Source organism: Rhipicephalus microplus, chromosome 7 (genome assembly GCF_043290135.1).
Source record: "Rhipicephalus microplus isolate Deutch F79 chromosome 7, USDA_Rmic, whole genome shotgun sequence".
Classification (NCBI taxonomy): domain Eukaryota; kingdom Metazoa; phylum Arthropoda; class Arachnida; order Ixodida; family Ixodidae; genus Rhipicephalus; species Rhipicephalus microplus.
Window position 1 is genome coordinate 74,306,352 of NC_134706.1, and position 24,823 is coordinate 74,331,174.

Sequence of the window (24,823 nt, forward strand, 5' to 3'; positions counted from 1 at the left end):
GGGTAACTGATACATTTTGACAATGGTTGACTTTGCGACACGTTATCCGGACGCAGTGGCCCTGCCCGCGATTGATTCGGCGACTGTGACAGAGGGCCTGTTGGAAATGTTTTCACGCACTGGATTTCCCCGTGAGATTCTGTGCGATCAGGCATCTTGCTTTACGTCCGAGTTGATGAGAGAAATCAACGCATTGTTATCCATCAAACATCTAAGTTCGACACCCTACCACCCTATGTGCAACGGGATGGTTGAACGGTTTAATGGCACGCTGAAACAGATGCTGCGAAAACTATGTCAAGAGGATCCGAAATCATGGGATCGGCTGCTCGCGCCACTCCTTTTTGCATACCGAGAGGTACCCCAAACCAGTATGGGATTTTCGCCGTTTTAACTTATCTATGGGAGATACGTTAGAGGCCCTCTCAGTATATTGAAGGAGATATGGACGGGAGAACACATCAGTGATGAAGTAAAAACAACGTATGGCTACGTCTTGGACCTTCGAGATCGTCTTGAGAAGACGTTGCAACTAGCCCATGAGAACTTGTCACAAGCGAGGAAAACTGAAAAGCAGTACTATGATCGGGGAAGCAAGAACCGTCTGTTAGAAGTGGGAGATCTTGCTTTGATCTTAGTCCCTACCACGGAGAACAAGTTATTGATGCAATGGAAAGGACCTTTTCGAGTCGTTGGAAAGAAAGATAACCACGACTATTTATTGGACTTGGGACATGGCAACAAACTGTTCCACATAAATATGCTGAAGCGCTATGAAAATCGGCAGCCGAGGACAACCCCTCAAACGGCATCTTTCGTGCTCATGGAAGAGGATGAGACAGACACGCCATCACCAGTCTGCAAGACTACCCGAAGCGTTGGCGTGGAAGCAATTCCTATAGCCGAGGGACTGGAAGAAGAGAAGCGTGTTGCGCTTGAAAAGATTCTAGCCGCTTATGACGATGTCTTTTCCGACATCCCCGGAAAGACAAACATTTTGGAGTGCCACCTTCAGTTGACAACATCTGAACCTATTAACACTCCACAGTACCCTTTGCGATAGCAATGAAGGAAGTCATCGAGAAGGAAGTTCAAGACATGCTGAAGCTTGGCGTCATCGAGAGATCGAATTCTCCTTATAATTCACCAATGGTTCTCGTCAAGAAGCCGGATAACACTTATCGTACGTGTGGGGACTTTCGGCGTATCAATGAGATTCTAATCTCCTATGCCGAACCCATACCACAAACGGACATAATGTTCACCGAGGTCGGCACCAAGAGATATTTTTCCAAGTTCGATCTGACGAAAGGCTATTGCCAAGTCCCACTCCATCGGGCTTCAAGACCAGTCACTGCCTTCTCGACGCAGTCAGGACATTACCAATTCAATTATATGCCTTTCGGCATCAAGACGGCTTCCGCAGTGTTCACGAGAATAATGAGGACTCTTCTTCAGGGTGTGGAAAACGTAGTTCATTACATTGATGACGTTCTCGTAGCTACAGCAACCTGGGAGGAGCACTTGGAGACTTTACAGCACTTGTTGCAGCGAGTTCATGAAGCAGGACTAACCATCAAGCCTCAGAAATGTGAAATCGCCGTGGAATCCATCATCTTCTTGGGTCATCGGTTCGGAGGCGGAACTATTCAACCAGTAGAAAGTACAGTGGCGATGATTGCTAACGCAGCTCGACCCGAGACTAAGAGGCAGCTGCGATCGTTCCTGGGATTGGCAGGATACTACCGCGATTTATTATCCCGATATGCCGAAAAGGCCCAGCCTTTAACGGAATTAACCAAGAAAAGGGAAAAGAACAAGATCTGCTGGAACCAAGAAAGAGAAGCGGCTTTTGAGACACTGAAGCAAGCTCTCTCATCAGGACCATGATTACGAGCTCCTGATCCTAAACGCACATTTGTACTGCATTCGGATGCGTCTGACACCTGCATCGGGGCAGTTCTCATGCAGGATCACGATGGGGTGTTACATCCAGTGTCATACGCCAGCCGACAGCTATTGCTGCGAGAACAGAATTACTCCACCTTAGAACGAGAATGTCTGGCACTAGTATGGGCAATAGAAAAGTTTCACATCTTTGTGTACGGAACGCAGCTTGTTGTGCAAACTGATCACCAACCATTAAAATATCTAGCTAAGGCCAAACACCTGAACAGCAGAGTACTGAGATGGAGTCTGGCATTACAAGAGTATTCTTTTGTTATTCAACATATTAGAGGCTCAGATAATTCAGGTGCCGATTTCATGAGTAGGCTGTAACCTAAGCTTTCACGGAAGTGTATTGCAACTGGTTTACAGTTTGTCTACAATGTATATTTCTGAACCACGTGGTTTATTCACCAGAAGAAAACAGTCATCGTGCCATGGCTGACTACATGTTTTTTCCTTGGTTTTTTATGTGTGAGGGTGTGTGAACATTTATTGTGGACATATATCACCTCTATTCACTGATTCGGTGCAGTGGTCTTGTGCGGACACGTGGTGATTGCGACTAAGACGTGGCTAGAAAGTTTTTTTTAGAAAGAAAAAAAAACTTTTTCCGAAGGAAGGGCATGTGTGATGAGTGAAGTGGCCGTGCTTGATCGTGAAGATCGAATTGTGTTTGAAGTGCTTGCCCCAGAGACAGTCGAAGAAGACGACGCAGAAAAAAAATAGGGCATGTGGTGGTGCGAAGGAGTGAGGCAGACGTGGCTGGAAGGAAGAAGCAAGGTTGAAGAACCAGGGCGTGGGAGCAGTGACCCGTCAGGTTGCGGACTCGAGGTCTCAGCAGGCTCCCACCTGGGGCCATACCAGCCGTCCTTGCAGTTCGGGCCTGGCGTGGGCGAAACGTCGCATGGACGTTTCCGCCAGGCGAGTCCGGCACCTGCGGCAGCGAGCACCAGCCAGCGTTCGAGATAGGCATGGCAAACGCCACGCGTGCTCCAGGTCAACGACCTCCGCATTGGGCCGCGTTCTTGACTGCAGCTGTCATTGGACTTACCAGGCTACCCAAGCGTCGGCCGTCCCTTCCCAGCGTTGAGTTTGCCGCCGGGACTTGACCACCGCCTTCCTCTCCAGTGAACTCTTTCTGTTTTTATGCCCTTGTGACTTTCACACCAGCATTCCAAGCACGTTATATTTTTGCCCTTACTTCATTTATTATTAGACCTTTCATGTCTTTTGTAAATACATTTTTTTGTGTGACTGCATAAACGGCCTCGTTACTGCCCGATGACGATTGAGTCATCGCAGGTTTCCGTACAGAAACACGAGCGTCTCGTATAGAGCTTCTTCTCTCAATACAGCTCGTTACAGTAGCTTCGGCGGAGGAAACAGGTGCAACGGCTGAAGGAAGGGGCGAACGAGAAAGAGCATCTGCGTCGGTGTGCTTGCGGCCTGAGCGGTAAATGACGTGAATATCAAATTCCTGTAAACGTAGCGCCCAACGTCCAAGCCTGCCCGAAGAATCCTTCAATGAAGCGAGCCAACAGAGTGAATGGTGATCTGTAACTACATCAAATGGGCGTTCATATAAGTAAGGACGAAGTTTTTGTAATGCCCAAACAATGGCCAAACATTTATTTTCGGAAACCGAGTATTTGTGCTCTGCCTTGGTTAGGGTGCGACTGGCATACGCAACTACATACTCCGAGAAGCCAGGTTTGCGTTGAGCAAGGACAGCGCCAAGTCCTATGCCACTGGCATCCGTGTGCACCTCGGTTGGAGCAGTAGGGTCGAAGTGGTGTAAAATAGGTGGTGAAGTAAGGAGATGGAGTAATGTTGCAAAAGCATCATCGCATGCTGGCGACCAATCAGAGAGGTGTCCATCGCCAGAGATCAGCTGTGTCAGTGGTGCGATTAACGAAGCAAAGTTCTTCACAAAGCGGCGAAAGTAAGAGCATAGTCCAACAAAGCTGCGAAGCGCTTCCACAGTCGTAGGCTTCGGGAACTCAGCGACAGCACGAAGCTTCTCTGGGTCTGGAAGGACGCCCTGTTTTGAGACAACGTGACCAAGTATTGTGAGCTTACGAGCTCCAAAGTGGCACTCCTTGATGTTTAGTTGAAGGCCTGCGCTCGTGAGGCAGCTCAAGACTTCGCTGAGACGTTGGAGATGGCTGTCGAAATCAGGGGAGAAAACAACGACATCATCCAAGTAGCATAGGCATGTCTTCCATTTTAGGCCACGCAAGACGCTATCCATCATCCTTTCGAATGTGGCTGGCGGATTACAAAGGCCGAAGGGCATTACATTAAATTCGTATAGCCCATCGGGCGTCACAAAAGCAGTTTTTGGACGATCTGATGGTGCCATGGCGACCTGCCAATAACCGGACCGTAGGTCTAGTGATGGGAAGAATTCAGCGCCTTGCAAGCAGTCCAGGGCATCATCGATGCGCGGCAAAGGGTATACGTTTTTAATCGTCACTTTGTTTAAACGGCGGTAATCGACGCAAAAGCGAATCGAGCCGTCTTTTTTCCTCACAAGTACCACAGTTGAAGACCAGGGACTGCTGGACGGCCGAATAATGCCACGTTTAAGCATGTCGGCCACTTGCTCGGTGATTACATGACGCTCCACAGGAGATACACGGTAGGGACGCTGTCGCATAGGCGCTTGGGAGCCGGTGTTAATCTGATGCACAACAGTGTGCGTTCGGCCTAAGGACGTCTGCTGGCAATCGAACGAGCCGCGAAACTGGTGAAGAAGTTCTAGAAGCTTTTCGCGGTGTGGTTCTTCAAGTTCGCCATCAATTGAGGGGCCAAACAAAGTAATATTTTCGTTGATTGATTGATTGATTGATTTGTGGGGTTTAACGTCCCAAAACCACCATTTGATTATGAGAGACGCCGTAGTGGAGGGCTCCGGAAATTTTGACCACCTGGGGTTCTTTAACGTGCACCCAAATCTGAGTACACGGGCCTACAACATTTCCGCCTCCATCGGAAATGCAGCCGCCGCTGCCGGGAATCGAACCCGCGACCTACGGGTCAGCAGCCGAGTACCTTAGCCACTAGACCACCGCGGCGGGGCGAAATTAATATTTTCGTGGACTATTGAATGGGCAGATGGCATCAATGCATTAGGCTGCAAATCACTTTCACCTTCAAGGTCGAAGATGGAGGAAACGTCCAAGTCTTGGAATGTTCCAATACATTCTCCGCGACGCAAGGGACGCAAGGTTGTGGGAGACGGCAAGAACTTTGTGACATAAAAATTGGTAGCGCCCGCCGAAATATATAGAACTGCAAACGGCAACGCGAGGCTCTTGCGACTTTGGAATGTTTGGGAAGGCGTAAACAACACTGCAGGCTTAGACACATCGGCACAAAATACGGGAACAAAGGCTGCTCTAGTCGGTGGTATGTCGATGTCGTCAGCGACAAACAGCTTATTCAACGGAAATTCCGCAGACGAGGCACACAACGCAGAGAAGGCCACTTCAGCACGAGCACAGTCGATAACCGCATGATTACGAGACAGAAAATCCCAGCCGAGGATCACATCATGAGAACACGCCTGTAGCACAAGAAATTCAACGGTATACAAAACATCTTGGATGAGAACACGGGCGGTACAGGCAGCTGATGGTCGAATATGGTGAGCACTGGCAGTACGGAGGGACAACCCCTTTGGCGTCGTGGTAACCTTCCGAAGCAGGCGGCAAAGTTTTAAATCAATTACTAAAACGGCAGCACCAGTGTCCTCAAGCGCAAGGGTACGGTAACCATCCACAAAATGTCGATGCGGTTTGTCGGAGAAGTTCGGGGACTTGATTCTTTCGACGACGACGCAGTTCGTACCTCCGGAACTGCGGCATCTAGTTTTCCCCGTCTGAAGGGCAGGGTCGACGGCGCATAGGCGACAGGGAGCGACGTCGGGAAGATGGAGATCGGTGACTGACTGAGGGAGGGCGGTCGAGTGAAGAGGATCCTTGTTGACGTGCCGTGTTGTTAAAGCGCCGAGAGTCGTGCGACGATCTTTGCATGTTGTCGCTCTGAATGAGAGGGCGGCGGCGGCAGAAGCGAGCCACATGTCCTGCGTAACCGGAAGAATAGCAAATCGGGCGGTTGTCTGCGGTGCGCCACGGATTCGGAAACGCTGCAATCGGCTGGCTGAACGGAACTGGTGGTGGCCGAACAGGGATCGGTGAGGTAGCATAAGTGGGCTGTCGAGGTGCTCTGGCTGCAACGACTTGCGCATTCGTCAAGGGTGTGACCTCCAGAAGTGGTGAACGAGCGAAAGGCAAAGCGTCCGCTACCTCATTTTGTATGACGTGCCTTATGGCCGGGGCCAGATGATCTGTGGCTAAAGGATGCGTTTGTGCTGGCTTGGGCGCACTCAATAAAATGGAAAGCTGCCGAGCGACCTCCTCACGCACGAACTGCTTTATGCGAGCCAACATATCGTTCTGGTCTCCGAGAGTCAAGGCCGCGATCGAATCACGTTGTTCCAGAGAGCGCCGTGTTTGGGCGCGTTGCTTGCGCAATTCGTCAAAACTCTGGCATAAGCTGACGAGTTCGGCAAAGGTTTGTGGGTCCTTGGCTAACAACATTTGAAATGCGTCATCGCATATGCCCTTGAGGATTTGTTTGATTTTGTCGGCTTCGAGCATCGCTGGGTTTACCCGCTTGCACAAGTCAACAACGTCTTCAATGTAGCTGGTAAAGGTCTCTCCTGGCTGTTGAGCGCGCTCACGAAGTCATTGTTCTGCGCGGAGTTTTCGCACAGCAGGGCGGTCGAAGACTTGCCAAAAAGAAGGCCTTGAATAAATCCCAGCTGGCAATGTCGGCTTCGTGATTGAGCAACCAGAGACAAGCGACGTCGGACAAGTAAATGCTTACATAGGTCAGCTTAGCCGCATCGTCCCACTTGTTCGCTGCGCTCACCTTTTGGTAAGTAGCCAGCCACTCCTCAACGTCTTGGCCGTCAGTGCCGCTGAAGATCGGTGGGTGACGCAGTGGCCACACGCCGGGACATGCAGAGGCGGGAACTTGCAAGATACTTTGGGTGGAGGGTTCTTTCGGCATTGCTGGCCCTGCAGGTAAGGTGCGACTTCGTAGTTCTAGCTTCGAAGACTACCCAGCACCTCCACCAGATTATAAGGGGGTTTATTGAATAAAACCAACTGCCTCGTTCAAGAGACGTCAGTCACTGTCACGAGCTCAGCTCTTCGTCGTAGTCGTCTTTCATGTGCTCCAACTAGATACTGTCTCTCTGCCTCTTCCCCACTACAATATATATATATATATATATATATATATATATATATATATATATGTGTGTGTGTGTGTATGTATATATATATGGGTGTTTCAGCTGATGGACGAGCCTTTGACAAAGTAACAAGTACATGTAAACGCGTCACCCTACAAATGCGATTCACATAGGATAGTGTAGAATGGTGACGTATATCAGCGATTAGGCCATTCATGGCGTGAAGTTTTCATGACGGTACAGCTCTATATCACGCGAAGATAACATATGTATAGAAATATAAAAAACTAAAGAACAGAAATCACTTCTTCACGCACATAGCATAATTCTTTAAGAACCGGAGGTAGATTATCATAAATTTACAATGCAAACATGAACAAGAAAATATCAAAAATCTGTGTGACATCACAGTCAGATTGTGCCTCAATTACAGAGCTCAGTCATTGTGACATGAATAAGATGAGTATTTGATGATTTTATTGGTGCGTGCGCTTTCATGTATATTCTTACATCCTTATTTGTGGTAACGGCAGCGATCAATCAACGCAAGTAACTGTAATGCTTGGCTACGCAAAGATAAAAAATAAAAGCCGCGTTAGGAATGGCGTCCAACAAGCGTAAGCAATGACGCCATGACACGTAGGTTAAGGCTGAGAATGCTTAATATATATATATATATATATATATATATATATATATATCTTGTAAGCCAACGTTTTTGCTGCGGACACTTCTTTTACTTGCCGAGCGTCTGCCCCACAACACAGGTCAGACTGATGATGATGAGTATGTACATATGACAAGATGACGCGCATGAATAATGCTCACACCTATTTCTCCCCCCCCCCCACGCTTGAGCAGCCAGCCCGGACGCGTCTTAGACGGAAACGGAACGTCGAACGAATGGCTTCAGACGCGATACGTGGACAATCTCCGAACCACGACAGCGACGATCCGAAGAAAGGTCGCTGGGAGTGACACAGTAGTTCACTGGTGACGTTTGTTCGTTGATTGTATAGGGTCCAATGAAGCGTGACTGAAATTTATCGCACAATCCTGGAGTACGAATGGGCGTCTAAAGCAATACTTCATCCCCCGGAGTGAAGGAGACGTCGCGATGAGAGCTGTCGTAGCATTGCTTGCGATCTTGCTGATTGGCTTCTGTATTAGGTCGAGCCCGTTGCCGACATTCCTCGAGCCTTGTGACGAACTGCTCTGATACGGTTGCCGAGGCGTCGGTTGGCACATTAAGGAAAGAGACGTCGATGGTGAATGTCGGTGTACGGCCGTACACGGGGTAGAAAGGCGAGTAGCCAGTAGTTCTTTGAACTGCGGTGTTATGGGCGAACGTCACAAAAGCAAAATCGTTTCCCAGTTGTCGTGGTTTGGTACGATGTACATCGATAGCATGTCTGTTAGTGTCCGATGCAATCTCTCTGTCAGTCCATTAATTTGGGGGTGGTAGGCTGACGTTGTCTTATGTACTGTACCACAGGTGGTGAGCAGAGTTTCGATTATGGTGGACAGGAACGTCTTGCCGCGATCACTAAGGAGGACGTGAGGTGCACCGTGACGCAATACAATGGCGTTGAGAAGGAAGTCTGCGACATCTGAAGCAGAACTTGTGCGTAGTGCAGCAGTCTCTGCGTACCGTGTCAGATGATCGACAGCAGTCACAATCCAACGGTTACCTGCTGGTGTGATGGGGAGAGGTCCTAGTAGATCTATGCCAACGATGGCGAAAAGTGTCTCGAGACACGGGATGGGTCGCAGAAGGCCAGCAGGAAACGAGGTTGGTCGCTTCCGCCGTTGACACATATGGCAAGATACAACGTACTTGGCCACAAAAGTAGAGATGCCATGCCAGAAGAAACGTTTCCTGATGCGGCTTTGTGTTTTGTGAAATCCCAAGTGGCCTGCACATGGATCGTCGTGAAAGGCTTCGAGGACTTGGTGACGTAGAGAACGCGGAAGTACTGGAACCCAGCGGTGTCCATCAGTAGTGTAAACGTAACGATAGAGCACATTGTTATCGAGCCTAAATTGTCGTAGTTGTCGGCGCAATCTAGCATTAGGAGTAGGTGATATACCATTTAGGCATTGAATAATGCTATTGCAATATGGATCATCACGCTGGCGTGTGGCGAACTCGGTGTAGCGATTTGAAGCTGGCGTGTCGGTAACCGCAAGTTGTGATAATGTGAGGGGTGACGCAGTGTTTTGCCACCAGACGAGCAATCACCTGACGTACTCGATGGTGACAGTGGAAGGGGGCAGCGAGAGAGAGCGTCTGCATCTTGGTGTCTTTTGCCAGACTTATAGATGACGTCAAAATCGTACTCTTGTAGGCGGAGCACTCAACGACCGAGGCGACCGGACAAGTTTTTCAGTGACGATAGCCAGCACAAGGCGTGATGGTCTGTAATAACTGTGAAGTGGCGTCCGTAAATATATGGTCGAAGGTTTTGTATGGCCCAGACGACAGCAAGGCACCCCTGCTCAGTTATGGAATAGTTTTGTTCAGCAGCCGTAAAAGCACGACAAGCTTACGCAATAACTCTTTGCCGTGAAGTGGCATCCCGCTGTAGAAGAACTGCACCAATGCCTTGGCCACTCGCGTCGGTGTGGAGACGTGTAGGTGCGTTCTCGTCGAAATGACACAGAACAGGGTCGGATGTTAAAGCATGCTTGAGGGCTTGAAAGGCACGCTCGCACTTGTAGTTCCAAGCGAAATTTGATCCCGATGTCAGCAGCTTATGCAGTGGCGACGCGATGGCAGCAAAATGGCTAATGAAGCGGCGGAAGTAGGACGCCAGGCCCAGGAAACTTCGTAGGTGTTTCTGATTTTCTGGCCGAGGGAAGCGTATCACGGCAGCAAGCTTGTCAGGATCCGGGCGAACGTCGTCTTTGCTGACAAGGTGGCCGAACACCTTGATGTTCTTGTTGGCGAAGTGGCATTTCTTTGTGTTTAGCTGAAGTCCAGCATTAAAAATACACGTCAAAACTTCGTCTAAACGATCAAGATGCTGACGAAAAGAAGAGGAGAAAATGACGATGTCATCTAGATAACAGAGACATGTTTTTCATTTTAGGCCGCGTAGAACTGTGTCCATCATGCGTTCAAACGTGGCAGGAGCGTTACATAAACCGAATGGCATGACGTTGAATTCGTACAGCCCGTCTGGTGTTGCAAAGGCAGTTTTTTCTTTGTCCGCTTCGTACATAGGTACTTGCTAATAACCAGACCGTAGATCGAGGCTGCAGAAAAATTCAGCGCCTTGCAGAGAGTCAAGTGCGTCGTCGACTCGTGGGATCGGGTACACGTCTTGGCGCGTGATCTTATTAAGTGCTCGATAATCGACGCAGAATCGCACCGAACCATCCTTCTTTTGGACTAGCACTACAGGTGATGACTATGGGCTGGACGAAGGCCGGATAAGATCTCGTTTGAGCATATCAGCAACGTTGTTCTCGATTATTTTCCGCTCTGTGGATGACACTCGATATGGGCGGCAGCGTACAATTGTATTGCCTTCCGTTTCAGTTCGATGTACGGCGACGGAAGTGCGACCCAAAAGCTTGGAGTTGACATCAAATGAAGCACTGTGTTTTTGAAGGATACCCAAAAGTTCTTGCTTTTGCGCTGACGTGAGATCAGGATTTATTGTTGCTGTTAAAGCAGCCGTTGTAGCATCGTCATCATTACTCGTAGAAAACGATGGCGCGTCTGCGTGAAGGGGCACCAAAGAATGTGGTCTGGTATCTGTGAAGCAAACCACACTGGTGCCCTGGGGCAGTGCAACAGGCAAAGAAGTAGGGTTAACTGCCGTAACTAATGCTCTGCCATCATGAAAGCGCACCAGGCTAGGAGCAAAGGTAAGCCCACCAGAGATGTAGCGTCCACATGGTGCCAGGAACACATCACCAGTACTGATCTTGTCTGATGTCAGGGTCAGAATATGCTCATTACCTGGAGGAATAAAACAGTCATCAGCGGTGACGAAGCGCTGGCTATGAGCATCTTTATCGGAAGAAAGCGCAGTATCTGACATGCGAATGACCCTCTGACGGCAAGGTATCGCGGCTGAAGCTGAGGAGAGAAAGCCCCACCCTAAAATGAATGCATTAGTACACGATGACAGAACGAGGAACTGTATATGATGAAGGATGCCCTCAATAAAAACTCGTGCTGTGCAAACACCAGAAGGCTGAACGAAAACCGCATTAGCACAGCGAAGGGGAGGGCCATCATATGGCGTCTTCACTTTGCACAAACGGGAACACAAGTCCACACTAATAACTGAGAGCGATGCACCTGTGTCCACCAAGGCTTCAGTTCATATACCCTCAACACATACTGAAAGTACATTTGAAGGGCGTTCCGGAGGAGTTCGATGCAGTCCGCCAAATGCAGCTTTACCTCCTGAAGCTGCACTGTTTAGTTTTCCGGGCGATGATCAGACGCCGTGGTAGCCGGACGAAGTGGTGACGAGGAACGGCGCATAGGTGACGGGGAACGTCGGCGCGAGGAGTGGAAGGTACTGGCTGCATCGAAGTGCTGTGGGGATGGTGGGCGGCGTTGGTACAGTTGGTATGGGTAGCGATGTTGTGGAGCAGATGCAAACTCATCCCTATCGTAGTCACCATAACCCCGCCTTTCGTCTTGTTGACGTCGACGACAGAACCGTGAAATGTGGCCACGTATTCCGCAATAATAGCAAATCGGTCGAGATGGGCGCCAGGCATGGAAATAAGGAGGCGGTGCCCTTGGGGCGAGGGCATTTAGGGAGGACTGCATAGTTGACACATACTGCGACGATTGCTGAGAAGGTGACGCTGCAACCACCTGAGCGTATGTCGGCTTTGGAGTGGTATGCGAGCTCGGAACTTGCTCATACGTCATGGATGCCAGTTCCTTCCTGACGATGTTGAGGAGGCTGCCCGCAGAAGGTGTTATGCGGAGCTCACAAGACGACGAGGTGGCCTGAAATTGCAGCTCCTCGCGGATCATGGACCGTATCAACGCACGGAGCTCATTGTCATGCGTTGGCCTGAGATCTCCTGTGTCAGGTTGTAAACGTATAAGTTGAAGGTCGTCAAGTCGCTGAAACGTACTGATGATATCCGTGACCGTGGTAGGGTTCTTTGCCACCAAAGCGTTAAATGCGACTGCGCCTATGCCCTTGAGCAGGTGGCGAACGCGGTCATGTTCCGCCATCGAGCTGTCGACGCGACGGCATAGGGCGAGGACATCTTCAAAGTACGAAGTATAGGACTCGCCGGAGTGCTGGACACGTTCAGCCAGCTTCCGTTTGGCGATGTCTGCACGTACAGAAGGGTTGGAAAATATCTGATGGAGCTGCTGCTTAAAGGTAGGCCAGTCGGGGAAATCCAGCTGATGGTTGAGAAACCATGTCTTAGCGACCCCCGTCAGATAGAACGGTACGCGGGACAGCTTCACAGAATCATGCCAATAGTTAGGCGCACTCACACGGTCGTACTTATCCAACCAGTCTTCAACGTCTTCACCGCGAAGGCCAGCGAACATCGGGGGATCTTTTTGAGGGGCGTTGACGGTCCATGAAGGCATGCCCAGGGGTGTAGGCGGGGTGGATGGAGCCGTGTTGTTGTTGTGCTCGTCTTGCGACATGACCGTGGGCTGACTGCGCAAACGGCGACCCGACCGGAGCTCCATGGATGGTTGGCAGTCGAAGATAATGAAGAAGCGCTGCAGGGAGAGGACCAGGGGACCGGAAAGCACTCTCCACCACTTGGAAGGTAACGTTTTTGCTGCGGACACTTCTTTTACTTGCCGAGCGTCTGCCCCACAACACAGGTCAGACTGATGATGATGAGTATGTACATATGACACGATGACGCGCATGAATAATGCTCACAATATATATATATATATATATATATATATATATATATATATATACATATATATATATATATATATATATATATATTTATTTATTTATTTATTTATTTATATATATATATATATATTGGAGAGAATAATTCCTCGTTATACAACAAAATATTTTATAGAGTATTTGTGAGACGGAAATGAAGTTAGATGAATGAATTCATAATGAAATACAAATAAAGGATTGATAGATAGATAGATAGATAGATAGATAGATAGATAGATAGATAGATAGATAGATAGATAGATAGATGAAGTTCGCGAAGAGATGTTTTGCACGTACAAGTTGGATGCCGCAGCAGACACCTTGAGATTTTCGAAGTGCCAGGTACTGACTGTAGTTTAAATGGGCGCCCATGTAATGTACATGCATCCCGCAGGAGTACGGTCAATAACGTGGGTTCAGTCTTTGCGAGCTGCAAGGCCTCGTTCACCGTCGCCTCGCGTGACTAACGTCGCAGGACAGGACATGTGAACAACCGAAATAGGAGAAAAAGCCCGCGCAATTGTGATAGCCTGATTGCCGACAAGATTAAACTGATGAATAACCAGAACGCGCTTACGATACGGCTGATGAAAAATACTGACACGATAGAGTCATACCAGAAACGCTCCGTAGTCGCGAGCTTTTTTGAATCACTCAGAGTGCAGCCCATTATTGTTCACCAGCAGCGAGTTACGCCAGGCAAGCTCAACATCAATTTGGCGGACGATGGTGTGCATACTAAGATCACTAAGGTCTGCTTCATCGAACGTGTTTTCCAAGCGCTGCACTATACAGCATTGTCACGTATTCGTGACAGTTAAATGTTAAGTTAAGATGTTAAGTCAGCATGCGCCTGACGTTGGGTCCGACGGCAGTGACAACGCGCCTTTGTTGTCCTGACTTGCAGCGACAGTGAGTCATCAGTGTCCGATTGTTGCGGAATTCTCGTGAATGACACGTATATAGTGCAGCAGCCAAATGACGGATAGCAGCAGCGAAGAGCGATCGTTATCTGACAACACGAGTTGGTTGATTTGTGGGGTTTAACGTCCAAAACCACCATATGATTATGAGAGACGCCGTAGTGGAGGGCTCCGGAAATTTCGACCACCTGGGGTTCTTTAACGTGCACCCAAATCTGAGTACACGGGCCTACAACATTTCCGCCTCCATCGGAAATGCAGCCGCCACAGCCGAGATTTGAACCCGCGACCTGCGGGTCAGCAGCCGAGTACCTTAGCCACTAGACCACCGTGGCGGGGCTGACAACACGAGTTAACCACCACGACTAACGACGAACTTCTCACCTCAACATAGTTCTTGACAGCCACGCAGCCGTTGCTTTGGTAGACACCCAAGCTGACTACTCGGTTATGAGTTAATCTATTGCCACCCACGGGAAGAAAGTTCGTACGAGGAGCGTTCCCATATGCAATTTGATGGAGGATAATCAATTACCATTCATTGGCGTCGATTATGGCCGTTTGAACAAAATCAAGAAGCAGCAAAAGTACTGCCTCCTAAGGACAGAACGCAACACTCTGAAAGCGCTGTGCACTGCAAAGTACAGCATAATAAATAGCGTGTGACTCTTTTTGAAGTGTTCTGTCTTGCCCCGAATACGACTATAAAGACTCACAGTGAAATTTTGTGGGTCAAAGACGGTAGGCTATAGCAGAGTGTCATGATTGTCTTGCCAAGAGTAAAGTGACTCTTAATCAAAATATCACATCATCGCCTCTGAGAGCAGTTCGGTGGTTCTGGCCGGCAACACTCCTACGTGGGTAAGGTCACACCAATCGAAGCATCAAGCGACTCTACCACAGTTGTGGGATAGTTATTTGAACCATGCTCTTCTTTTTCGTGACTATTGTTGGAAATAGTGAAGTATTCATTGTAAGCAAATGCAATGATACTTACTGTTGCACGGAGTGACGGGAAGTAATAATAGTTCAGCTTTAGCAACACTTTAATAAAGCTCCTCAAAAGAGTACAGCTTCTTCCACAGAGTAATATAGAAAGCATTAAAATGCTCTGCAATTTCCGATGAACCAGTTGAGGTAATCATGCTTTGAGTTCTTGTATGAGAATAGCCAACCAATATGTGTGATTATCGTGGCCATTGTGTGATTTTATGCAAAAGAAACTGCAGAAATTTGCATCATGATCTTTTGTATTTCTAATGAATACATAGAAAAAAGGTGATGGATGAAGGCATCGAACCGGTGACTTCATTGTAGTGGCTCTTCTTCAGTGTGAGCCCCCCTGAAGAGCGATACCTCAAAAGCATATGAATAATATGATGAAAAAACATACTAGTATTTAAAGTTTGCAAAAGCTACAAAATCAGAGATTTACAGAGACATGACGAGGGCTCCCAACAAATGAACAAGTACAAAATGCATGTTAAAAACTTTGTTTGTTTCCGCTTTCGTGTAAAAGAGAGCTTATAAACAGTAACTTTTGTAACAACTCCCAAGACAGCAGACTTGCAGCACAAAATCATGTGAGCCTCTTTGAAACAACCGCAATCGGTTTAGACTCCTTTGTGTGGATGCCACTCTGCTCCTTATCCATGTCACCTTGCCCAAAAAAAACAAAATGTCTAGGACCGACTGTCATGTTGACAGGGTGAAGGGCCGCTCTCGAGTTTCCCACCACGAGCAGTGAGACATCAGAAACCAGCGACACCTTCGTTTTCGCGAGTACAACTGTCAAATGAAGTAAAGTGGTGCGAGAAGCAACCCGGTGTTGTGAGAATAACCGACACATATACCCTGATTATTTGTATTCAAAAACACCGTTTCTACAACAAACTGTTATCGTTGTTCAACACACCTGAGACGATTGTTTCGTTTTAAATAACTATGCAAAGAAAGCAAGTTTTCCCGTAAAAGAATGCGGGAAGCTTGTTTTGCAAGTGGTTATGGCAATGCACGAATGCACGAATAAAAGAATTTCTTTTTAAGAGGAATTGCTTCGAAATTTGCTTTCATAACATTCCTGTCGTTGTGCCGGCATATTCGAATACCGAGGCGCATCTTCCGGCCGTCAGGGGCACGCAGTGAGCGGGTACTGACCATGCGATTTACAAACGTAAGCCACACTTAAATACCCAGATACGCACATGTGAGTGCGGGAGAGACACGGAGCGCGTGCGAATGCTATGCGTCAAGGTAGGATATCTCCTATGTAGACTAGTTGTTGCAGTCACGTACAATCCCTCAATTTCGTTGTAACGCAAAGCATCAACGCAGATGTATGCTTCGTCGGGAAAGTTGGTCACACATTGTGAAATAAGATCAAAAGAATTGACTGAAAAGAAAAAAAAAGGTGCTGGTGAATCTTGCCGCTCAGCTATCTCAAGCGAATGCATTTGCGTCCGTGTAACTTAGGTCTCTCGTGGATCGAGCTAGAAAAGCTCGCACTATTTATCATAAATTAGCTGTTGTAGTTTAACGGCCCAAAACGACGACATCGTTATGGAGGAGGTTCTGGTAGAGGGTTCAGGAATTTTCGACCACCTGGTGTTTGTTCTCAAACAGTTGTAAGTGAACGGGTATCCTGTGTTTCGGCTCGATGTAAAATGTGGCCGTTGCTGCCGGGATTCGATCACGTGAGCTTCATGTCAGCGGTTATAACCGCTAGATTTATAATAATATAATAATAATAATAACAATATATTACTAATTTGTGTTTTGTGTCCCAAAACCTCGATATTATTATTAGGCATGCCGTATAGTGAAGGGCTCAGGAAATTTCGACCACTTGGGGTTCTTTAACATGCACCTAGAGCTACGTACACGGGCGAAAACCATTCTCGCCTCTATCTAAAATGCAGCCGCCGTGGCCGGGATTAGATCCCACCACATTCGGGTCAGCAGTCGAGTGCCATTACCTATAGACTAACCTGGCAGGTAGGCCGCCGTAAAAAAATTTTTAGTACGAATAGTGCATATATTTCTAAAGTCTGCTTAAGCTCACCCTAGGTTGCCTCTGTCACCAGTTATTGTTTTAACGTAAAGTGATATAAGCGGCTCTTGCAAGTGTTAAAAAAGACTGAGATGAAGAAATAGGCTTGTCAGACTACGTGCTGACGTTGGTCTAGTTTACTGGAGTTTAAGTAATCTGCATCTTTCCACGTCCACGTCACGCAACCACTCCGCTCAGATTTTTAGACGTATTTATTTATCTGTGCGTGGATATGAACTGCTTGTTTGGTAAGTAGTAGTAGTAGGAGTAGTAGTACACTTTAAAAAAAGAGCGAGTAAAAAGGATGTCTTTTTGTCCCACAACAATAATCGTCATCTATATTGCGTTCCATCCTTGCGCTATCGCCCCGCGCCTGGTACATTCCGGTCACGATCGACATGCCCATTATCAGGGTTATATTGCATTCTCGATAGGAAAGTGGCCAGCGCTGAGTTTTCAAGAAAGGAAGCGCACGCGAGCCTGATGACGATTATTGTTCTGGGACAAAAAGACGCCCTTTTTACTCAGTAATTTTGAGAGTGTAGAAAACTTTATTATGTACATAATCCAGACAGGCTAGAACTCCAGTGCCCCTAGGAATATACAGGGTGAAGAGCGAAATTTGTGCGGCAGGGTGGTGCCCCTATACCAGGGCCCCACTGTAAAAAATTACTTTTAATTCAATCTCGTGATTTGTATTTCTTCTAAACAAAACGCTTACGTTCACGCCCCTGCATGAATGAAGCAATAATTCGCCACTGCTAGGTGTACGTTTCTATGCGAATTTACATTTTAGAAGTTCTATTTCTAACAGAGTTGAAGCATTAGCAGCGAAAAAACTCAGATTGAGGAGCAATAAAGCGGTCTTTTGGCTGTACACCAACCACTTGTTGGCAGACGGAAACCTTTCCTTTATTTCAGTAAAACGGCGTTGCGAAGTGCCTTCGATAAGGCTGACTGAAGGAGAGCAATCCATGTCCAAACCGCGATAAAGGACTCAGTTTTGTTGGGGTGGCGTGTTATCGCTGTAGCCTACACAAGCGAGACATGAAAGCAGAGTCTGAAGTTTAGTTCCGCCGTGAGGGCGTCGCGAACCCAAATAACTGCTGTTTGTATTTCTTCTCGCCACCGGGCTTCGTTCTTTTGCCTTCAGTGTCTGTCGATTCACTCTCCCCCGTGTTCATGAAAGCTCCTCGCGTCAAATTCCGTCCTTCGCTTCACAGAGCTAAGCTCTGCGCCGTTGTTCGACTGAAAATGACGCTTTGCTTCTCAAGAATCGCTGCAGACTATCGCTGATATGCAGTGGCTAGCTCTGCCTAGAGACGGAGCTCCCATCAACTTTCTCAGGGGAAGGTAAAGCATTGTGCACACGAACGTTCCAGAATACAGGTGTAGTATTGCAGAATTCGTGCAAGCGCTAACTCACGATGAAAGCCCGCATGCAAGACGGAGTCGTGTACTCTCCTTTTCCCAGCGCGGATATTCCTTCTTGTTCAGCCTACACGGTCATCGAGGAAGCTCTATCCAGAAATCCGGAACGGGTGGCATTTGTGAGTTATTTCATTGTATCTTTTCACGCTGCATTGCAAGGCCTGGTGAACGGTAGCTTTCAATACTTCACGCTGTGCATTTTCGGGAACATCGGACCGAAGTTTCGCCACAGTCTTGAAGAAAGATGTTGATGTGTAGCAGTGCTGCGTACGGACAGAATCGCACTTGTCTAGAGCCGCGGAGCGCATGCCTGTGGACGCTGTTTTTCCCGACCGCTGCTATCTCACGTTCGCTACACGCTTCCGTTCGCACTTGAGTTAAAGGACTTAGTATTCAGCATAATTATGTTAGGCATAATATACGGCGGCATTCTTTGGAAAATTCAGCAGAAAACGGCAGCTGAAACGGCTCAGCTGGCCGCTTCAGACAAGTGGGATTCCATACGTCAATCGCTAAGCTGTCTATTTATTTTCTGTACATGAATGTCACAATAATTTGTGGTAGAGTACAATATAAAACTAACACGCATTGTTTTGATTGCCAGAGTGATACATTGCTTGCGTGGGCGGGAGTTTTGGTTCCGGCTTTGTCGCAGTGAGGAAGAACATGTGGTGACTGGAGGTGTTGTTCAAGCTCCTCATTTTTTTTCTATCTGTGGGACTTCTCACAAGAAGTGTTTAGTATATCTAAATGTTTATGCACAATTTCCATCAGTACGTCCATGTAATCGTGGCTTTTAGCTTCTAGTTTTGCTTAGTGTAGGGAAGTTCGCGATGCATGAAGTCTGTGGATTCGGCCAAATTTTAAACTGACTGAAAGCATATCCTAGGGAGAGCAGCTTTCGTGTGTGGAATGACGTTTCCTTCTGTTCACGGTAAGAACCGCAGATTTATGGCCTGTAACGTCATCTGAAGACGCTTTATGTAGTAGTCGGAATTTTCTGAAAAAACGACGATGTCTTGAGTAGACCAGACAAAAATGGTAGTTCATGCCTACCTGTGTGGCATCGATTAGTGCGTTGTACTGATGCAGTGCGTACGAAAATGGGAGGCGCTGAAGAAATAGCGAATGACATGACCTTAAGCTCAAATAGGATATCTAGTGTTGCCATCACAGTTCCTTCTCAATCTGTCTGTGTGACTTTCAGTTTGCCAGTAACCTGTCATGAAGTTCATCGACGAGAAATACCTTGAGTTGCGCAGCTGATCCGCAGTGTCGTTTGGTGGTAAAAAAAAAAGATACGAGTCATCAGGGATTACGTTGATACGGTGGTGGTAGGTGCAGAATCGCAAGAATGCTATCTTAGAATTGACGCTTGGGGCAAGTTAAACGTGGTTATGTATTTTTTAAATGGGCAGCTAAAAAAAAAGAGGGCGCAACAAATATTGCGCAAGGCCTTCTCACGAATAACTTTATTTGAAAGAACGCACAAAATTTAAACCACGAACAAATGTCGCATGGTCATACTTGATTGATAGTCAAACAAAATACAGAAAGACGTGTTCCAACAAAGATCAGAAACAGCTCGAAAAAAAGTTTTAACATGCGCGCATTGTACTAAGGGCTGAAATGATTGAACAAAAAATTCATAGTCATTCATTGCTACTGAGATCGTGCTTTTGCATTGATTGCCTTTTTTTTTTGTTAAAGGGGCCCTGCAACACTTTTGGAGCGTGGTCAAAAAAACGCCGCCCATCGGTAGTAGAGGCTCCCGGCAACACACGAGCCGAATATTATAGCGCACCCCATGGCCTGTAATCTACAATAAATGCTAAGAGTCGGCTACAAATATAGCTTTCTCTTCTCTCTACAAATCATGGCTTTAAGCCCGGTAAGCTCATCTATGAGCCATTGGCTGATTTGAACACGGCGCACTCGGTCATTACAGAGGTCGCCGCGGGAAGCCACGACTTGTCCACGCGCGTGCGCGATCACCCTGAGACAGCCACGCATTCAAAAAAAAAGAAGAAAAAAGTGTTTAAAACCAGAAGGCGCGAGTAACGTGGTTTTTTTTTTCCTTTCCATCACTCTCTGCTTAGCTTCTAGTAATTTCGTCGTGACGAGAGAAGAGATAATGTAATTGCAGTAAGCGACAAATCTTTGTAAGTACACTCGCACTGAACGAATTCTTAAAATTTTTGTGCCGTTGAATTCGTAAGGCAATGAGCTCTTCCGATGAATTTGTTCCGTGGTTGCTCGAAAAAGTGTTTCAGGGCCCCTTATATTGATGAGACTAAACAATGTCTCTTGTAGTCTGATTTTTATGCCTGAAAAAACAAATGTTATCACAAAAATTTGGGGTGCATCTGCGTTATGCATGGTGACAGGCCACATGTGAATACGCGTTGCCTTATAGCGAACGCTGGTGTTCGGACCTTACATTGAAACAACGGCCTTTTTTTTCAATGTACACATCAACACAGGAAAAACTAAACCTGTATACTAAAGTTATGCCTCGTACAAACGGTGGCGTATGCTGTGCAGCCTTGTTTTTTTATTTTGTGTCGCACGTGATGTTTTTTCGCCAGCTTGTTTTGAACTCTACATCAAGTGTTATGTTGTTTACTCTGCTCCTAAAAATGAATAGCATTGGTAGTATAGCTAAAGAGAGGTCGGTGAAAAAAAAAAGATGACCAAAAAATCTTTACCGTAAAGCACACTTAACCGTATGTGCCATGAACAAAGTGACTTGTACACTAAATTGGGCTTGTCTGTGGTCATGTACACATTGAAAAAACTCGCCATTGACTGAAAGCAAGACTAGAGAGGGACAACCGCTAAGAAAACTTGCTAGCTTTGCAACTGGCTGGACAAGCAATCTCTGAGGAAGAGACCGAAGGGGTCTCAAAGCGTAGGGTCAGTTTTCATTCCTAAAAACTGTAAACTAAGTGTAAGGACAGTCTGATTATTCGTATAATTATACCCAGCCAGACAGATCTGTATATATGTTTACCTTTAAGAAAAATTTATATATATGCCGTTGCTTGTACGTAAGTCTGGCACATCTTCGGTTAGAAGTGGCTCGGATTTATGTCAGATACCCATCCTGCCAGCAGTTACGACGTTAAAGGCATAAAACGTTGTTCTGCATGCCTATTTTGAGCGTATTTTTAGTGATTATGAACGACTCCTGCAATGAATAATATGGGCCTGAAATTTGATTCCACACAGATTCAAGGTTCTATCAAAACAACTAGAGCGGAGTTATTAGCGCTCATGAAGTGCTATGCCGTGGGTTTCCAACAGCAAGGCATCGGTCCGGGGGATCGTGTGTGCGCCCACCTAAAGAACAGCCTCGAGAACCTTGCGGCAATGTACGGCTGCATTTTCGCTGGAGCAACACTGGTGCTGGCGAAGACTTCCCTCACCGAAAGTGCGTAGCCAATGGGTGGCTGCTAATAAATTCTTAGAAGTAAGGGAAGAAGAGGGGTTCGAGGTTTCTCTTTCAGAGGAGTAGCTAAACTGCCACACCCATTCGTCCATTTTTGGAGGAACTGTGGAGGAACCTCTAGTACTCCCTCCTCCCAATGGTTACTCCTAAAGGGAGCAACAGTTGATTTCGGCACAATATGATAATTGGATTTTGGTTGACTTAGCTAGAATATTTTCAGTGTGCGCATGCCTGTGATTAAATTCACAATCTGCATGCAAGCATTGTGTTGAGAAATAAATTTCAGAATATTGAGAGGAAACAGGGGATTTGAGTTCGCGGCTACTGAGTCAGCAAGGGTGTACCACACCACGTTACGGCGCCGCTTGGAAACAAACTCGCATATGTAGGCAATGGGGCAATGGGGGGGGGGGGAGTCGTTTGCACACGGCGCGAGTACTGCAGTTACGAAAAAAATGGGGGTGGGGTGCTTTCCTTCCTTGAGGAGGAAAGCGCCCTTTGGCCTGCCTTGCGCAAACAATTGTAAACATGTTTTCTTTTTTTGTGGGGGGGGGGGCAAAGCCCTTTTTTTGGTGCACGAAACTGGCCTAATTTGAGTGTAGGCGCACCAATGTTTGAGAAACTGTACATAAAAAGATCTGAGGAGATGTTTGTGCCGCTGCTCGAAGGACTGCAAGGACGCAGTGGCATCAGTTCAATGAAGGAGATTGCTTGCGTCGCTTAAGAAACAATGAACAGCATGCCACAGGTGCGGGAAGAGGCAGCTCGCAAACGTAGAGAAGCAACAGGAAGTAAGAAAAAGAAGCGCTTTGGATGGACATCCGAACCGCACAAGGGGCAAACCTGTAGGTGGTATCCCAGTCAGCACCTGGCATATTTCCACTGAACAGTTAAATTTTTCACTGTGGTTGTGCCTTCTTGGAGATTAATAAAAAACCCAGAAAGGAATTAGCGTGAGTTGCACTTGAGGCGCAACGGTAAAGAGGCAGTGGAGCTAATGGGGAGCTTAGAACATAGTGATGCAAAGCCTGAACTAATTGCGTAGCTCATTGGTGGCCCTATTTGTTTCTTTTTTTCTCATCTTTTTATTATCTGTCTTTCTTGTCAATTTCTACTTATTCCATTCTCATCTCCTTTCTTTCTATTTCTTTCTGTTTGGTTTTGCGTTCTTTTTCTCGCAATTTCGCACTTTCTTTTTTTCTTTTTTGATACTCTTTCTTTTTGATTTTGTCTTTCTCGTTTTGAATTTCTTTTCCTACGTTTCTCTCTGTCACTCCTCGCAACAGTCTCTTTAGAACACGTTGTATAGCGTTCATCGATGGGCTACACACTTTAAAAAAGGTAGGCAAATATTATCAGTCTCATCATAAGTACTTCAATGTTCTATGTCTTTTTGACCGTGTGTAGTTAGGTTCGCACAATTTTGTATATATATATATATATATATATATATTGTAATGTACTAGACAGAGAACAAGAACAAGAGACAACATCCGATCCTTAGCCAGCTGTTCTTATTCTGTCTTCTTCTTCCTCTACCTTTTCTTAGCTGCCCACGCGACCGAGCCCCAGCGTCTTTCTTCGCCTTGACACTCAGCCATGACTGCGCGCGCGTAGAGCTGGCGGCAAAGTTTCTGCTAGGTGGGCTTGGCTGCATCGTGGTGGTCGTCCCGAACCACAATGCAACATGGAGTGACGGTCTGGGGGAAGCGTCTCTGGTGGACGACACTGGCTGGCTCGAGCCGGTCGGTGAACGCCACGGTGCGCCTCTGCTTGAAGACCTGTCTGTGTACTCAGGCGGGCGGAAATGGCTTTGTCGCTGCTGTTGAACTCGTCCATGGTACAACGTTTCCTGACAACTCGTAGAATACCGCTCAGGCGGATGGCCCTGACTGTTCCAGCAAGGTCGCAGAGTAACCTGGAAATGCTGGTGTTTGTCCTACTACTGTTGGTGGACTGAACTGCAGTGGGACGCTCTGTGAGGCAGCCGTGTGGACGTTTGTGCTATTTCTCGAAATGAGTGGCGACGCAGCTCATGGTTGGGCATCAATACCACAGCAGAACTCTCTGAAGTTGTCCAGCTGGTGGCTTCTGGCGAACTGTCGCGTGCAGACATGGTGGGCTGGGAGGGAACAGCACGAGGGCTGGTCTTCGACAAGTTCTCAATGGCAGTGGCCTCAGCCTGACTAGGTGTCTGGATTTTCTCAAAGGAAACATTCCTTGGGAGCCAAGTGTCTGCGTGGCTGAGCGTATGTGCGTCTTCGAAAATGAATGTATGAGCCGTCTGCAAACATGGCTGTGTCAGGTTAGGGCGGATCTTGTTCGCATCCTCGGAAAGGCCTCCTTTGTGAAGCGGTAAAGAGTGCATTTTGTTTCCGACGATCATGGTCTAGTGGGGTTCAGTTGTGTCTGGTACGATAGATGTGAGCGCCTCCATGTCTTCAAACGACAACAAGCGCGAGGACAGCATCTCCTGAGGAAGGTCTGGTGGTGATGTTTCCGGCTCTAATACCAACGCAGAGTTCACGACCTGCAGAGGAGGACTGTGGTCACTTTGGTCAGGCTCAACAGCAGGAAACTCCTCGATATACTTCATTTTACGAGAGGTGTATTTTTGCAAGGCGGAAATGCTCTCGTGTTCAGTTACTGAAGCAATTAAAGCGTGCAGACCCGCTTCCGTCTGATCAAGGATGAGCGTGTTGAAATCCACAGGCACGTGCGTTTGATGACGCGGTAAAATGTCCAGTAAAATGGAGGCTGGCACCTCAGCATCTACCGAATGGTCTGACGACTCCGGATGGCGTTCGTTGGGGCCTGTCGCAGGGCGTTTTGCAA

General features: G+C 47.3%; 1 long non-coding RNA gene across 1 annotated transcript; it reads left to right on the forward strand.

The window, feature by feature from the left end:
- The first annotated feature begins 18,191 nt into the window (after positions 1–18,191).
- On the forward strand, positions 18,192–22,023 carry LOC142767506 (uncharacterized). Its single transcript, XR_012884933.1, has 2 exons — positions 18,192–18,656; positions 21,769–22,023. It is a non-coding gene; the product is annotated as an uncharacterized LOC142767506 (long non-coding RNA).
- The last annotated feature ends 2,800 nt before the right edge of the window (positions 22,024–24,823 follow it).